Source organism: Triturus cristatus, chromosome 4_2, assembly GCF_964204655.1.
Source record: "Triturus cristatus chromosome 4_2, aTriCri1.1, whole genome shotgun sequence".
Classification (NCBI taxonomy): Eukaryota; Metazoa; Chordata; class Amphibia; order Caudata; family Salamandridae; genus Triturus; species Triturus cristatus.
In genome coordinates, this window is record NC_140586.1 from 488,148,024 (window position 1) to 488,163,727 (window position 15,704).

Consider the following 15,704-nt stretch of genomic DNA (forward strand, 5'->3'; position numbering starts at 1 on the left):
AGCTCCAAACGTCTATGGTCTTTGGGGCAAAACATATATCTCCATCAGCATATCTACAGCACTGAATATCAACTTGTCAGGGCCAGAGTTGGCATGGTAACACCGGCTAGTTTATTGTTGAAAATACCAACATTTTGGGGAGAACAACAATAGTTGTGGTAGGGTATATCTAGAAACGACAAGTACCACATTTAGCACATTTACACACACATCAGGCACTAAAGCACCAGCCATGACCAGTGGTAATATGATTATTGCCACATCACTGAAGCCAACCCCATGGCCATCTACCTTTACATCAGAGTATGGAACATGTGGAAATGTACAGCATGTATTGCACTTTGCACAATTCTATGTACCTGCCCCAGTGATGTGCTAGTCTAGGCAGCTTACAAGGAGAGATCAGTCTACAGAAACCATAACATCATATGATTTTATTAAGTGATTTTCACATTTGCATCACTCATGACCAAGATAGTGTCAGGATGATTTGTCAAATTTATATATGAACAATATCTCACTACTTTGCATACCTATTGCATCTTCCATCTTGCACAGTCCTGTGGATTTAGACTATGAAGATGACCACTCTACGCCACAACACTGTAGGCTATTCCACTCTCTGCAACTCCTCTCTATGCCACTGTACTCTGCACAACTCCACTGTTGGCCACGCCACTCTGTGCTATTCCACTGTATGCCCCTTAAATCTGCACCAATGTACACCATTACAGTCTATGCTTTTCCACTCTCTGCCACTCTACGCCATTCCACTCTATGCTATTCCATCTTATGCCACTCCACTCTATGGTACGCCACGTTACACGAATCCACTCTACACCACTCCACTATGTGCCAATCCACTCGACACTATTCCACCCTACTCCACTCCACCGTAGGCCTCTCTACTATATACCACAACACTGTATGCTATTGCACTCAATGCACTGACCTGTACGCCACGTCACCCTACGCCTCTCCACTCATTTTCAATCAACTCTACGCCATTCCACTCTATGCTATTCCACTTTATGCATCTCCACTCTACGCCACAATACTGTATGCTATTCCACTTTATGCTACTCCACTCTACACTATTCCACTCTATACCACGTTACTATATGCCTCTCCACTCTCCACTAATCCACTCTACACCACTCCAATCTATGCTATGGCACTGTACGCCACTCCACTGTACACCACTCAACTGTACACCACTCCACTCTATACCAGTCCCCTCTATGCTATTATACTCAATGCCAGTTTACTGTATGTCACTCTACTGCATGCTACTCCACTGTATGCCACTCCACTTCACTCTACACTATTCCACTTTATGCCACTTGACACTACACCACTCTATGTCCCTCCACTCTATGCTACTCCACTAAAATGTCACTCCACTCCACGCTACTCCACTCTACGCCACTCCACTCTACCCTAATCAACTCGACGCCACTCTACTGTACGCCACTCCACTCTGCACCACTCCACTTAATGCTACTCCACTCGAAGCCACTCCAGTCTAAGGTATTCTACTGTACACCACTCCACTGCTTGTCACTCTATTATACGCTGTTTTACTCTATGCCACTCAACTCTATGCCACTCCACTCCACGCTACTCCACTCTACGCCACTCCACTCTACACTAATCAACTCTGCGCCACTCTACTGTACGCCACTCCACTCTGCACCACTCCACTATATGCTATTCCACTCTACAATACTTGACTCTATGCCACACTAAGTCACTCCCCTTTTTATATTCTAGTCTTCTCTATGCCACTTCATTATACACCACTCCACTCCAGTCTATGACATTTCAGAGTACGACACTGCACTGTGGAAGACTGTCCTCCATTGTACTCTATAACAGTTCACTTACTAACACTCCAATCAATGACACTCCACTATAAGATTTGAAACACCGTTTTATTAAAAAATAAAAACCATTGAAATTCAATGCTAAAAACTGTGTTCTCACAAATGATATGATTTGGAATGTCATAAGTGTTATTGTAAATGCTATAATTTCTGATGTTATAAATGATGTAGTACGAATGACTCTAAGCAGTGCATGAAGAAGGCATGAGTTATAGTTAAAGTAGTGTGGCTACTAAGTTTAATACACGGTGTTTAATTTGAATATGTTGCATAAATTACAAATTTAAGGTACAACTATAACATACAATTTCTAATGTTTGCCTACTTTACGTTTTGTTTTTATAAAAAAAAAAAAATGTTTTTCTATCTATAACTAACCTTTGGTTTTACCATTGAATATATATAAACAGAATGTAAAGAAAAATCTGTTGATTTATTAAATGCTCAAACTTATCTTAATCCAATTTCTTGAAATCACATTGTTGCACTTTCAGTTTATAGAATGTTTACAATAATCCAATTACATTTATTAAGGTAGCGGAGTCCAATTAATCCACATTCTTCAACCATGATAATCAGGTTACATTTTGAATCAAATTCAGACAGTTCATCTCAGTACATTTCCTCAGCCAAAAATATGTTCTCAGCCAACTTCATTAGAGCTGATTGTGAGAAACAAAAAGGGAATACAATCAAATCAATATTTCACCTTTCTACTGAAGATTTAGTGTTTATTTAGATAGTTTAAGACATATTGCAAGATTTTGTGTGTGTACCACAAGATCAAGGGATCATCCACTCAAATCAATCTTAACATGTGAGTAGATGGCTATTACTGTGACTTATAGTATTCACAGTATTTCTTTGTTGAATGCTTATGTATACTTGCAAGTAACAAAGCAAAAGAAAAGCAAGTCTGTAATGCACATACATTATGCCTTACCATGTACGATATATTCTATCCATTTTATATTTTTTTAACTTAATCTCAAATGAATATTTGCAAATCTTTATTATACCGAGTCCATAATGGATTGATTTTAGTGTAAGTATCTAGTACACCTCCTTTCCTTCTAAGTAAATGATCTATTACTCCTCTTCTTCTACTTTGAGGTCGACTGGATATATACAGTAGTTTCAGATTTCTCGGATCTTCTTTTTTATATTCCTGCACTAAGTAGACTGCCTTTGGATTTGAGGCGTTTGTGTTTGTAAGATCACATAGTATTAATTTCCATCTTTTTTCTAAAAGTTAGATGGAAAAATAAAAGATTGCCTTTTACATAAATCAAAATCAGATGTATGTCATTTTTTGATGTTAGAATTAAGAACCTCTTTAATTTGGAAACATTTTGTATTGTTACATGAATTATGAAAAGTCTCTGTTCTTCTAAAGCAAACTGCCAGCAGGTGCAATCGAGGTAATTGTGGAAACCCATAGAAATTCGAAGAAGCTATACTTAACAAGCTTTATCACAACTTTTGTAATAGTGTTACTGGGGTTTAAAAGCTACACATGCCTTCAGAATCTGCTAATGTTTGCGAAGAATGCAAGCCATTCAAATACTTTCTCTGCATGTTTTTAATGAACATAAGCTTGGTCAATTTTATATGTTCTTTCTTATAGAATTTCTCTTTTAAAATGTCATTTCTGTTAGCCTCTCTGGGTCTTTACGTGGATAAATCTTTGGTACCCTCTTTCTCTAATATTTTTGAAAGCTAACAATTGTTCTCTATCTGAAATACAAGCTTCATTGCTGTTTTTTTATTTCCATGGACCACACCATAGGGAATTTTCTGATTGGTTTCTTTAGATGGGCTGATTTTGATTTCAAGACTCCATTTACCACAGTGCTTCTATGGTATAATTTACTATTTAGGATGTTATTGACTACATATAACTCTATATTCAAGAAAGGAATAATATAATGGTGTTCTATTTTCAAGTGTACACTGAAATCTTTGTCAATGAGAGGTACAATATTCAACAAAGTCAATGCGGTCTTCCACCAAATGATTCTGAATCTTGATGATATAATACATATAACATATCTATAAAGTAATCTTTTGAATAAAACAAGGCACATTATTAATTCAGATGTATTCCGTCTCCTGACAGCCTACGAATGGATTGGCATAAGATGGGTAGAGCATGTAGCCTTACGACTAGAGCGGTTGACCTCAAAGCAGGGGAACAAAGTTCGAGTCTCGGCAGGTATGCTCAATATCCTGTGATTCTTGGCAAATCACTTAATCTCCCTGTGTCAAACAAAAATTAGCGTGTCCATCTGTAACAAAACTGGTGCTCATGTAAAGCGTTCTGATACCTGATATGTTCAGGTCGAGTTTGCGCTACATAAAACTCTAGTAAAAAACAAAACATAGATTTACTGGCTGTTCCCTTCCTTTGATGATTTGCTTTTCGTAAATGCCTGAAGACCTAGCTCTTTTAGTTTGATGCTCCTAAGTGCCCTCTTACCTGCTCTGCACCAGGAGACCCAATTGGGGTAGCTGCACTCACTATAAATTTTAATAACACAATATAACATGTGTAAGCATAAAAATATGTATTTGATTATTGTTTTTACTGTATATACACATCACACCCTTATGATTTGGAATGGTCTGGTACACAAACCTCTTCATTCCTAACTATTTTCTATCTGAAGAAAAAACTGTTTGATTAAATGTCTCAAATAAATTAGGACCACCACAATTTATGATAACCTTGCTGATAGATCTATACAATTCTGTAAGGCAATGAGATATCAGTAAAAAACAAGAAATCTAAATTTGAATTGTTACATTTTTAGAAGTTAATTGTGAAAAAGAGCAAACTCTAATCCTAATGCATATTCCTTAACCTTAGAAGTGACTATACAAAATCCAACCAAAATGACAGACAAGTGTTATAGAAAACGTCCAGGGTGGTCAGAACAGCTGACGGATAATTCTAGCTTCAAAACACTCCAATCAGAAAGAACTTTGGGCCAGATTTTTCTTGGGCTTGCGTTGCCCTTAAGTGATAATTATTATGCCATGCATAGAAAATCTGGAGTAACACAAGGCAGTGCTAGTCATTCCCACATATCCACCAATTATTTCTCGCCCATTCTCAGATTTACTATGACTAGCAAATATGGGAATGTGTCAAAATGCTACACCTTCCTAGGGGAGGCGTAACAAGGGGATATATGTGTATTTCTCTTTTTTTTCCTCTTTCTACATGTGCTGCATTCCTGCACACAAACAATCCTGCCTGCATTGCTGGCACCCATGTACGTTGTGCAAGGGTGCCTGCATTGGTACTTGACTGCCACTGGTGCACCAGCGCAGATGTTGAGCAGAAATACGCCATTTTCTGTAGATACGGCACATTCCTTCACTCTGTATTTGACACAGCTCAGAAAGGAGTCTTTCTGCGTTGCGCTTCATCAAATATTGATACATATGGCCTTTAGTGTTCTGAGCATGCAAGACCTGCCTTTTGACACCAAGCACAGTGAATGGTCCCACCAACTTTCACTGGCTGATAAGGGACCTTCTCATAGCCATAGAGAAGCAGGAGACAAGGACCTTAAACGGAAATTAAACCAGAAGTCATAGTTAAATGTACAGAACGTATGGCTTGTGCATTTATACATCCCAAATTAGCAATCTCAAGATTAGGAAATGCAACACTTCTGAACATGGAAGGAACTGTTGGTTGGAGTAGAGAAAAGATAGTGTTGGTTTTTCAGTGGTTTAAAAAATGTACAAAATCTTATTAAAAATTTCTCCTATGAAAAATGCAAGCTGCACTCACAAACCATGTAACAGATTTTGAGAAAAATCCATCACTGGTGTCCATGGAAAGAAGAGTTCTCACTTGCCATAGGCATAATAGCGCCTACCAACCTCACCTTTCTAATTTGCTCTCACCTAAGTTTTGGGTAGTCAGCCAGGTGCTGCTGTTAGACTACAAATTAAAGAACAAGTGATGAAAACCTATGGTGCCATGCATGGCATTTATGTAGTCTAGGGGCAATGAGTAAATCAGCAGGACAGCAGAATTAGACATCTGATGCTTAAAGTTTAGAGCCAAACTAGACGAAACAGTAGTGAAACATTGACACCTTAACCAAAATCCTGATGTAGTGCAAGTGCATTATTCATGCTTCTTTGATTATGATCAGAATCAATATGTAGACCAGTTGCACAATTAGAGAAATATTTGGCTGATACCATGTCCTGCTTGGTGTTATTAATTATAGCTTTATAACTCCTCTTCACTATAACTAGACTGGTGTAGATTGTATATGTGATCCTTGGAATTTGTTCCATTCATTTTCAGTGGCGGCTGGCACCTACAGGTAGAAAGGGCGGGTATGCACAAAAATAAAATAAAACTTTATAAGAATAACACTTACCAAGCTACAGGACCTCCTTTTCTCAGGGCAGGAAGGAAGAGAACAGCACCCTGATTGGTGGGAGCGGTGTAACTCATAGCTTCACAGAACTCTAGAGGCCTGCATTTACTCTCAACCCAGCTGTTTTAACACAGCTGGATTGAGAGGTTTAAATTGCACATGTCTGGCTGGCCATCGCAAGATGGCTGGACAAAGAGACATGCGCAGTTTAAACAGTGCAAAGGCAGCCTACCCTCCTCCCTGCTGCCACTTAGAAGGCCCATCTCACCCTGACACTCAGCTTGGGATAGGGTTATTGAAAAATAAAATAGTAATGAATTAGCATTTTATTTTTCATCTCGGGGGCATTCAAGTGGTGACGCTGCTTCGCTCCAATGGAGGAGCTGTCCCTGTTTATTTTCTTCTAGGGAACTGTGTCAATCAAGAAAACAGTTTTATAATATTTTGCATACTAAACAAAATTGTCTATAAAAAGTGTAGTTGTGCAGTCCCTAGTGTATCTACATTTTTCACTCTAATTATGGGAAAGTAAATTCTGAAAAATAAAAATTAGAACGCAAAACCCATCTACTATGTTCCCTAGTTGGCTGAGCGGTAGCGGCCTGTGGAGGGAGTGCTGCGGGGCGGTGGGGCAGGTCGGGGGAGGGTCAGGGTGGGGGGTAGTGAACACCAGAATACGGATAAACGGAGGTAAGTAAACAATTAAATAAATAAAACGAATTTTGTTGCATGCGCTGCATCACAAAATGCCACTACTGTGGCTGAGGTAGGTCATCATAATTGAATTGTAGAGAGAGAGAGAGTCCTTAAGGGAGTCAAAATAAATTTTAGATGATACCTTAAGTTAGAGTTTAGTGTTGAGCATGTTTTTATAGATCTTGATATTCATATATTCATGCAGGCCAATTGTACTCCACTAGGTTCCATATAGAGCTTGGAGGTGATCGGTCACAAGATGGACTATTGATGTATGCTACATGTGATGGAGCTATGGTCTTCAAAATCCATTGGTTTAGTCTAGTATTGCCTTGAATCCTAATTTACCCAAGATTAGTACTTCCTGGATAAATAAGGATTATATAAAACATAAGGTTTTGTACTAGAGAATACAGCCAAAAATGCAAAATTACTGTGGGACTCTAACAGTGATTCCCAAAGTAATTTCCCAATTCTAAGGGGACATTCAAGGTTTCATTCACAATACCATAGAAATCTTGCCTTCCAAATTTCTAGAAACTTCAATGTTTATAATTCTATGAACGGGAATATTGATGAGAACGTCTTACTGCTTTTGGAATGTGTCTAAGTACATATTGTGTCCCTTTGTGCGCATTAAATGTACTAAGCAAAACTTACTAGTTTTGTCAATGGTGATTTGTCAAGTCTTTTTCATTGGTAAATTGTATTCCCTGCTATCATTTTAAAAAACACACTAAGTGAAGAAACAATTAAACAATGTAAAGAATAGTTTAGTCACAACTAATTTTGTTCCACGCTCAGCTACAATGAAACTGTAGTCATGGGTGTGCTTGTTTAAATGCAATTCAATTGGCACATTGTTCCATTTTCTTCGCTGACAAACCTGGCTCAAAGTGTGCATTTTATTTTTTATTATCTATATCAACCTAAAAACTGGATATTTATTCTATAGGCATGCTGGGTGTCCAGTCAGATAGAGATTTATTTCCTCTACCTTTTTTAATTTAGTTTTCCAAAATGGCATTGTTACATTGGGCCTGATTACGATGTCCTCCATGTTGCAGACTGGAACCGCCCGACCACATAATTTGGATGCAACTGCCCTATGGCCGGTCTGAAACACCCATTTTTCAACAGCACTTTATGTGGCGCATGGAAAATGCCTGCAGCACAAGCTGCCATTGAAACATTGATGTTTGTAAACATCCCTGCACCATTTGTTAAGCACCATGCAGTGTCTGCAACACGGTGCAAGGATGTTTAGGGGAATACCATAGGTGTGCCCCTAGGCCCCATGGCAGAGGCCACGGAGGGACAGGGGTCCTGCTAAAGACCCCAAAATTCACGTTCCGACAGCCTTTCCATAATTGGAATGGCCGACATGGGAAGGCTGTCGGAAAGTGACGTCATAATCCCGACGGCGGCCATTATGGGAATGTGATTTTTTCCGATGCTCTGATGGCTCCTTGAGCCCGTCGGAACAGCAACGGATGGTCCCTCCGCCTGATTCCTCTGCCCGCTGCATTGTGATGCAGCGGGCGGACCGCAGAAGCAGATGTCGGGCAGACCTCAACCGCCGGTCGGTTGGTCGGTTGAAGTCCCCCCGACATCATAATCAGGCCATTTGTAGCAGTTTCTTGTGCTTGCCATTCAACAACGGCAAGTGTGGTCCTGTTATCAGGTCCTCTCATTGTGTTCATGCATGATGTCTTGGATGACGTTCTTTCATGTGCTGTTCTTTTATTTCTGATTTACAATTTGTTTTCGTAGGTCACAGTGCCAAAACTATTTATATTTTCTTTAAAGAATAAAAGCGTACAAACTGCACATTAATAGGCCTATGTTTGCTATGGCAAAACGAAATGTGTTGCAACAACATTGTGAGACTGTAGACTCATAGTCACATATTTATCAGCCTCAGTGTAGAGCAATGCACATAATAACGTATTTTGCACCTGTTGGACTTGGTCCTTTCTTCAGGATCAATCAATCAATCAAGCAATATAAACTTTATTCAGATACAATACATATCCATAAAAGTGGAGACAAACAGCAGCATATTCACCGAAAGATATCAGCAACAAAAGGACAGTTAAAAAGAATCCAGTTGAAATGAAAATGAGTCCTCCAGTAGTACAGTACACAAGATAGAAAGTGCAGAATCCATTAAAATGACATATATCTTAAAAGTTAAAATATCAAGGTAAAATACAAAGGATTCAGCAGGGGCACATAGAGTTACGAGGACGTACCACCGCCTTCAAGAAAGAGGAAACCCGAAAGGTTAGCTCATCATTTTTTAAAGCAATGACCTTCCCATATGCAGCCTTATAGTCAGTCTCCAGTAAGGCTTAAAAATACGGAAGTAAAAACCTTTTAGTGAGTATTGAATAACAGCAGCAGAAAAATAAAAAGTGCAACATCGATTGTTTCTGTTGGCTATTACATGGACATGGCAGTACATCAAGGTTAGAGGTATGCCCAGCGGGAAAGGAGAGCATACATTTCATGGTGTCAGTCCTCAGCCAGAAGAGTAGCCCCCTTTCCCAGCTACTAATTGGTTTTAATAAATAGCTAGAAGGTGTACGTGAAACATTCTCAATACACATATACCTAGCGACTGACACTTTCTTGCGCTCTTTATCCAATCTGGCATCCCTATAGAATGCATAGAGTGCCATCTGAAGGGATTTACTGCTAATAGTGCCGAGGTCTAAAGGATTTTAAAAAAAGTGCTCGCAATTCACACTGGATAAACTTTTGTGTACCGCTGCCAACCAAGGTATGTTCATTCCCTTATCACATTCTGATATTATCTCTCTGGTTAGTTGGGTCGCGGGATTTCTCCAAACTCTCAGCCAAAATAATGCTGGGCGAGCCTTAATGTAATCTTCAATATATGGCAGGTTAAGTTCACAGTGACAGGCATATTTAGAGGATGAAATAGGTGCCCCCAGGATTTTACGACAGAATCTATTCTCCTCATCCTGGATGATGCCACTATTAGTATGTCCCCAAACTTCAGCGCCATAAGTGGCAATAGGTATACATCGGAGTCTAAAAATGTTAACAGTGGCAGACACCACCTCTGTATTCCTCGGCTTTGATAGCCCGAGTATCGTGTTAGTAGAGTTTGTGAACTTCCTCCTGCAATAAGCCACATGGTCCGCCCATAATCCATTTGAGGCAAATACCAGACCAAGATATGGGAAAGTGCGAGTTCTCTGTAAACTATTGGAATTTAAAACTATTGATGACATAAAATACTTCTTTGACCCACACGCAATTAAAAAAGATTTTTTAAAATTAGTGCATAAATCCAAGGCGGCCATAAACTCTACAAAACCACGCACCAGAATGCGAAGGGCTTTTGGGGTGCGGTGCATCAGCACCGCGTCATCGGTATATAACAGGGCCGGAAGTTTATTGCCGTTAATGCGTGGGACGTCTTGGGTCAATGTTATCAGAGACTTATTCAGATCGTTGATATACAAGATGAATAAAAGAGGGGCCAGGACACATCCTTGCCTGACCCCTCTACCAACTTCAATAATTTTTGAGACCTCCCTGTCCCTGCTTATGCGCACCCGGGCGTGTAGGTCTTTATGCAGATAAGCTAAAAAGGATACAAGGGACTCATCCAGGCCATAGTTTAAAAGAGTAGTCCACAGCCGAGACCTGTTAACAAAGTCGAAGGCCGACGTGAGATCCATGAATGCCAAATATATAGGTGTTTTCTTAGCTACATTATATTTGCCGATAATCAAGTTGAGGTTGAGGCATTGTTCAACAGTACCGATATTACTCCAAAACCCCAACTGGCAAGGATGTAAAATCTGACACTCCTCGGCCCATGAGCTAATTTTGTTATACAGGACCCTCCCCAAAATTTTCAGCGTATTCTCAATCAGGGAGATCGGCCTGTAACAACTCGGGTCTGAGCGGTCCCCCTTTTTAAAAATAGGCACAATAATACTGGAGGACCAAGTATGGGGTATAGGGGAATTAGTTAAATTATTAAAAACATTCAACAATAGGGGCACCCAAAAATCAGGATGACTTTTGATAAGGTCGATGGGCACGCCATCTGGGCCAGGGGCTTTACCTCCCAGGCTCTGATAGCCTCCTCTACCTCTGATAGGTCAATCGAAACCCTGTTAGTCATGATATACTCATTGATGATTATAGGTACAGCCGGAGCAGAATAGATCTTACTAAAATGCGCTTCCCAGGACTCACTAGAGATATTGCAACTAATAGGAGATATAGGGTTCCCTAGAGACCTCATGCCTTTAACGGCCGACCAAAAATCCTTACCATTTTTTAACGCGGTGGCCCATGCAAGATTGTCCCAATGCTCTCTTATTATTGCCTCCTTTCTAGTTGCTATAGCTCTTTTATAACATAATCTGAGTGATTTAATAAGGGAGCTATCTCTGGGTTTGTTAACAAGTGCCCTGCGCTGGGCTCTATTAGCTAAGGAGCAATCAACATTGAACCAACCTGGGTCCAGGTGGGCTTTCTTATTAGGCCTAGACAACAAGGTTTTAACTCCTGCACAAAGCTGTGAGAAGATGATGACTACCTGCGGGTTATGTTCCTTAAACGACAAACAAGTGTCGAGCAATTCAGGGTGAGTTCTTACCATCCTGCCAAATATGGCTTTGTTGTCTATTCCACGCCAGACCAATCTGAGATTGTCAGTAGAGGGGGACAAGTCCCTAGCACCACACTCTATATCATAGATTGGTCTAGACATAGAACTCAGGGTTAGATTGACAGGGTTGTGATCTCCTTGTAGTGTGGGAATCACCTCAGCTTTTAATACACAATTCCCTAAAGGGGCAGTAGTAAAAATATAATCAATAGTGGAAGTCGAGCCCCTTCCTCTATAGGTGGGTTCAATATGGCCCGCTCTAGTCGACACTTCTGCGAGCTCCATTACATTTATAAAGTTATTAATACTTAAGAGGTCTAGTAATTGGGCCCCCCTATGACATAATGGTGCCATGTTCGTAGGATAGATAGCAGAGTGGATGCCCCTCGGGAGCTTAACATTAAAATCACCCCCTAGGCAAATGCCCTCAGGTTTAATGCCGCGGTTAGATGTCTGTATATTAGAGATGAAGTTAAACAGATCAATATAGTTAATATTGGGAACATTCTTAAAATCATTATTATAAAAATTAATTAAATAAAACGAAATTCCCCGTATGTAGACCAGGGCTTGAAATTTGTCGTTATTAGTGGTGAGCGCCCTGGCACGGCCCCCTGCCCTAATTTTTAATCCAAATTGAGAGGCCTCCAGCTGGTCTTCCAGAGTCTGGAATGGGGGATACAGTATTAAAGCATTCAAACCCCTCTAAAAACAGCTCTTGAGTGGCCCAGGTCTCTTGGAACATTACAATACCTTGTTTGTGAATTAACTCCAACCAGTCAGGCAAATTCATTTTAGACGCGAGACCTGCCACATTCCAACTCAGTATTTTGAGAGTGGGTTCAAGAGTGGCTCGGGTGTCTTTCTTCAGGATCATCCCCAAACATTTTGCTTTCACCCTCTTCTTTTCTGAACCCGTTTTTGTTGGCTTTTAGGTTTCAGTGCACTATACCACTGCTATACAAGTCTTAAAGTGCTTGTATTCTCTCCTTTAAACATGGTAAAATGTACTTGTGCTCTCTCCTTTAAACATGGTGACATTGGCTTACACCCAATTGGCACATTTAATTAACTATGGTCCTAGTAAAGTGGTACTACATGTATCCAGCGCCTGTAAATTAAATGTTAATAGAAGGCCTGCATCCCTCATTGTACCATCCACTTAAGTAGCTCTTTAAACATTTCTCAGGCCTACCATTGCAGCCTGTATGTGCAGTTTTAACTGTCATTTCAATCTGATAAAATAAACCTTTTGCCAGGCCAAGCCTTCCTTTTTAATACGTATAGGTCACCCCTAGGGAAGGCCCTAGATAGCTCTTAGGGCAGGGTGCAGTGTATCTAAAAAGTTGGGCATGTACTATTAACTTTTACATGTCCTGGTACTGAAAAATGTGTTTTTCACTATTACATGGCCTACCTGTCCTTTAGGATAACATTGAGTTACCTTATTACAAGCGACAACTTCAATTGGGAGCAGGTGGGAATATCGAGTGTGGTTGCTAAACAACTGTAATTTAAAACCCTCTTTAATTGTAAAGTTGGATTTCAAATCACAGTTCTTAAAATACCACCTTTAGAAAGTTCCCATTACAAACTAATGAGGTAACCCAAAAAGCCCCTGGACCTGGGTGATCTACGGTACGTGCAACAGTACATATCATGGCACCGTTGGAGTTTCCCACTGTTTTCTCCTTCTTTCCTGACACTGGTGTTGGATACCTAAGCTTACACATTGGTTTTGCGTCTCTGGGAACTCTCATCATCTTTTCTACGTCCTCTCTGTAGGAGGGTATGTGTTGAGGTATACACGCTGTTGTCACGCAAATTCCCTAATGTTCTGTATATTTATAAAATTGTCCACACTGACCCCATAGTAGCATTTTGTTATCCAGCTGTAACTTTTGAGCTATGTCTCCCTTCCTTTTTTTAAAAAAAAGACGCGAGTTATGATGAAAATCAATTATCACTGGTTAAGTATTATGTGTATTATTACCTCCTATGCTGAAATTGTTTTTACTTACTTGATGATCATCTTATAGGTTGTGCTGTGTCCCACACGTTTAACATCACTGTTGCCCTGATGAAGGTATAGCCCTGTGTCGGGCGTAATACCGAAACGTGCGTTGGCGTTTACCCACTAGTGCCTACCTGAAGTTCTCATCCATCCACAACAATATGGGAGCGCACTAAAACTTTCTCTATTTCTCTTTGTGCTATATTGTATAAGTTTGTGATGACAATGGTTTTTAAGTCTAATACACTTATATATAAAAAAATATATATATTTGTTTTGTATAAATATGCTCTGTATTGAACCCACGAGTGTGCTGTATGATTGATTGTATGTATGTCTGTTGTTGTGTGGGACCCCCCTATTTCTGTATTGTATAATTGATGTATTTTGATTAACTTTTGTGTACAATTATCAGTATTGTGATCCTTGTCTATTTAAATAAATCCATTATTGATTATTCCTCCTCTCTTTGTTTGTCTGTTCTATTGGGTCAGCCTATATCCTGCTCTGTATGTTCTATCTAGACACGTCCAGGGCTCATACATATCCATTCTGAGTAGGCAGCCGGGTCTTCTTTCTTTTTGCTGATATAAGAGAGAGGGGCCTGTAGGACTCACAGTGGTCTGCGGGTTTACCTGGTTTTAATAATGATGTGATTAGTGCCTCTCTCATCGATGCGGGCAGGATTTGCACCTCCCATGCTTCAAGAAACAGCTCCTTCAGTACCAAAAGTAACTGATCAATATAGGTCTTGTAAAACTCGATGGGGAGGCCATCGGATCCTGGTGCTTTTCCCGACTTCATCTGCATGATGGCTTCCCTCAGCTCATCAACTTTAAATGGCGCTGCCAGGAAGTCGCGCTGTGATTCACCCAGCCACCCAAGAGCTATGTCTTCTAAATAGGGAGCAAAGTCAGGAGGAGAGGTGCTTTGTGAGCTATAGAGATCTGCATAATAAGAGGCAAAGGTGTTTAGAATACCGCGACCATCTCTATGGCGTGTCCCTGCATTATCAACCACATCTAGCACATAGTTGGAGAATCGTGGTTGTTTAATAGTGCTTGCCAAGACGCGACCAAGTCTCTCACCCTCCCCATAGCGACGAGCGACAAAGTATTTGCATCTAAATTTCACTTTGCGATCTGCAGTAGCAGTATAGTCCGTGAGATTTTCGCAAAGCGCAGCTCATTGGGTGCCTGAATCATTGGACCACATGTCAGTTTCCAGCTGTTTGATCTCAGTCGCTAGACGGCGCAAGTTCCTTCTAATGTCACGAAGTACCCCAAAACCTTTGGACATACCTATGCCCGGACAGTGACCTTAGAGGCCTCACACAACGCGCCCACCTGATCAACAGAGCCTTTATTCCTGGTAAAGAAGCTTGCAATCTCTTCCCCTAGTTCGGTTTGAAAGACGGTGTCCAACAGTGCTTCAGGCACTAGTCTACAACAACGTGGGGTGTTGATTGAATTAGGCGGAATGATTTCTAAGTAAACCAGTGTGTGGTCCGAGTATGTGCGGGCCAAGTGCTTAACAGAGTGGATCCAGGGGGCCATTCCATGTGAGCAGATCCAATAGTCTAGCCGGGACCACGTGGCATGTCCTGCTGTATAAAATGTGCCTTCCCTATCAGTGGGGTGGGCATAACGCCAGGCATCCACCAGTCCCTGTTCTGCAATTATCCCTGATAGGGCCTCCCAAGTGTTGGTATAATGATGAGGAAGGGGATTGGAACGGTCCAATGCAGGGCATAGAGCTTTATTAAAATCGCCCCCCCATATAACGTGTGTGGAGCCGATGTTTAGTACTTGTCCCCAGAGCGAAGTGAAATAGTTGGGATCATCTAGGTTGGGACCATAGCTACAGACTAATGTAACCGATTGTGTACCCGAAGCACCCCAGAGCATGCAACTGCGACCAGTCGTGTCACTGTATGTGCCACCTAATACAAATGGTGTGTTCTTTTTGACCAGTATGAGTGTGCCTCGTGAGTAGGTCGAGTAGGAGGAGAATGCGCGTGCAGAGGCCCACCTACTACC